The sequence below is a fragment of the Cannabis sativa genome, chromosome 5 (assembly GCF_029168945.1).
Source record: "Cannabis sativa cultivar Pink pepper isolate KNU-18-1 chromosome 5, ASM2916894v1, whole genome shotgun sequence".
Taxonomy (NCBI): domain Eukaryota; kingdom Viridiplantae; phylum Streptophyta; class Magnoliopsida; order Rosales; family Cannabaceae; genus Cannabis; species Cannabis sativa.
In genome coordinates, this window is record NC_083605.1 from 47956138 (window position 1) to 47959702 (window position 3565).

Below are 3565 nucleotides of genomic sequence, written 5' to 3' on the forward strand. Positions count from 1 at the left end.
CTATTTTTGTGGGTTGTTAAGGCCCAATTTGTAGCTTGACTTGCTATCTGTCGATGAAGGCTGCGCATCAAAAACTTGCCAACCAAAAGCTGGCTAGCTATGCACCTGCCAAAGTGCATGCCGGCTAGCCACATGGTGTTTGAAAGCTAGCTGGCGTATGCTGGCCATAAGGCCAGCCAGGGGTGGCTAGCTAGCCCCTTTTGAGGTGCCTAGTGCATCATGTTGTTGTCCCTCCTAAGTACTCAGACCCCTCGTTGGTTGAAGTGTTAAGTAGATGGCTTGGCCTTCTTGTTGGTGAGCTGTACTCTCACATGGCATTGATATTGGCCACATGGACATGCCACGTCAAGTGGGAAAAAATTGAGATAACAGTAAGTACATAGGAATCAAGTCCTACTTCAAGATGAAAACATTTTAGGTGATTTAAGGGCCCCTTTTGGTGCGTATAAATTTTAGCTAGTTAATTTGTATGTAGCATAAAAGGATTGTTAGTTGGTTCCCAGATCATTAAGGGGATCGCGGAGCTTGACTCATTTTTGGGTACTTTAAGATTAACTGCTTGATTAGATTAATAAATTTTCATGCGTTAATAAAGCGGCTTTCTCACAGAATATTAGACTTCTTTGTTCTAGGCATAGCTTTATTTATTCTGCATGAAATATAATATTAATCCACTTGCACCAACAAAATTCAGGCGAGGTTTCTTACCAAGAAACAAGGATGAAAACACGTCAAATTCAAGTTATATTTTCCTTCTGTAATTTCAAAAAGCAAAGCTAACTTTATTTGTGATAGAATAATAAGCTAGCAATGCAACGAATTTCAATCCTATCAGAAAAAAGGCTGAAAACGCATTGAAGGTCAGGTAATATTTTCTTTTTATAACAATTAGGAAACTTAAACAAGGAAACATGATGAAAATGCAACAGGATTAAGGTGATACTTCCTATAAGGGAAAAGGCTGAATATGCATTGAAGTTCAGACAAAGTTTTCCTTCTCATAAATTAAAATTTTAAATAAACTTAATTAACATGATAATTTGGCATTGTACATTTTTTAGGGCACATAGTTGAGTATATTACCCCCTAAGTGAGCTGGGAATTTTAAACGTCTACAAATTCCTAATCACTTGTTTAAAATGTAGCTTGAGGCTAGAGATAAAAAAAATGCAATTATCCTTGTAAAAATTTCTTCTATTTTTATTTTATTATGCCTGCAGGCGTACATTAAGAAGAGAAAATACAAAAAGTTACAATTCCATCAAAGAGACATCTAGACCCGGACACCCCTAGTTGACTGATAGTAACAACGTAGGTGGTCTATGTTCCAAGCACGCGGGATTTTTGATCCATTCATTCTCTTTAGTTGAGATGTCCTACTGCCCACTTTGTGTTGAATTTCATAGGATTCCTTGTAATTAGGTCCTAAAACCTCCTCTCCTAGTTCTTGCAAAGCTGGGAACACTCTTCTTAGGATGAGATTTCCAACCTCAAATGTTTAGCTTTTAACTTTTGAATTAAAGTGTCTGGAAATTTTTCCTTGATACATTTTGAGTTGGACTTGGAATTGTTCCTTGTGCTCTTCAATTAAATCGAAAGAATCTTAGAGCAGAGAGTGGTTCCAGGTTGGATCGTAAGTAACTCATCTGTGAGAAGGAATGGTGGTTTCCACTTCGATAACTGCTTCACACTTGTAGGCCATCAAATATGGTGTGTACCCCGTTGAAGTTTTCTCTATTGTTATATACGCCCAAAGGGCTCGTAGAAGCTCCTCTAGCCAATGGGCTTTTCAAGCTTGAAGTTTTTTATTCAATGTTGTTTTCAAAATCTTATTTATGGCTTCCACCTATTCGTTAGTTTGTGGTATTGCCACAGCTGAGAAGCTTTTGATGATTCCATATAGAACACAGAAGTCAATGAAGTGTACACTTTCAAACTGCTTCTTGTTATGGAGACAATCTTGTGTCGAACTCTGAAGCAACACATGATATTCTTAATGAAGAAGTCTGAGGCCTTTTGGAGGTAACCGTATTCATGAGTTCAGCTTCAACCCATTTGGTTATGTAGTCAACAGTGTCTATTGCATATTTTACTCCTCATTTTCCCATTGGTTGTGATCCCACTAGGTCAATTCCCCAAACTGCAAAAGGCCAGGGACTACCTTGGCTTACCTTTGATATTGTTCACATTTCTAGACATACTCTACATAATATTTCTTCATCGTTGGCCAAAAGAACCCCTGACAAAGAATTTTCTCAGAAGGACTTTCCCTGGAAGTGTGGTCTCAATAAAAACCTCAGTGAACGACGTGGATGATTGCACTTACCTCAGTTTCGGCTATGCACCTCAAGCATGGTACTGATAATCCCCTACTATAAAGCTTCCCATATAGAATCACGTATCAGGGAGCTTGATACTAGACTTTCTTGGCTGCAGCTTTGTCAACCAGAAGCTCTCCCAAACTTAGAACTTGATAGATGGGGCCCATTCAGGAATTTGAGTGATCAATGACGACATTCACCCCCGGTGTTTCTATACTCCTAGCCTTAAAATGGCCTGCGGACACTACTCTGTATTTCACAATCTTTGGGTCTATTGCGAGTTTGGCCAGCATATCTGGAAATGAGTTTTGGTCACTTAGGAATCAGTGAATGTTGTAAGTCTTGAACCCTTGCAATAGCACCTGAGACTGTGTTACAAAGGCATCCATCTTTTCACCTTTAGCTTGATATTCTTCAAATATCTGGTTCATAACACGTTAGGAACCATTGTGTACATCAATGCTTTAGGCCCCTACTCGTTAGCCACTTATAACCAATCTAACATGGCTAATATTCTGCTTTGTTGTTGGAGGATGGAAATCCAAAGTGGAGGGAATTTTGGAGTTAATATCCTTGTAGAGAAATTAATACAATTCTTTCTCCAACTCCTTTTTCATTTGATGCCCCGTCAACATAGACCTTCTACTCTAGCAACTCTAGGACTGGCTCATCCAAGAGGTCATTCATTCTAGAACATTTACTATGAAATCAGCTAGGGCCTGCCCCTTGATTGACACCTAAGGCTGATATTGGATATCAAATTGGCTAAGTTCCATAGCCTATTTTAATATCCTTTCGGATGACTCTACTTTTTGAAGCACTTGGCAGAGAAGGTGATTGGTTAGTACCTTGATGGCATGGGCTTGAAAGTAAGGTCTCAACTTTTTGGAGGCAATTAGCAAGAAAAAGGTAAACTTAACTATCATTGCAATCCTAGATTCTGTACCCTGTAATCTTCTGCTTATATAATACACCAGCAACTAGACTCGTCCTTCTTCCTACACTAAGGCAGCACTTGTGGCATGATCAAACACTGCCAAATAAAGGCACAATTCTTCTCCTTCCACCGGCTTCAATAGGATGGGAGTTTTAGTTAGGTGTTCCCTTGACTTCTGAAAGGCTTCCTTGCATTCTTCAATCCATTCAAATTTCTTATTTCCACACAACACATTAAAAAAAGGGATGCACTTATCTGTAGACTTTAAGATAAATTGACCAAGGGTTGTGGTCCTTCCAGTTACACT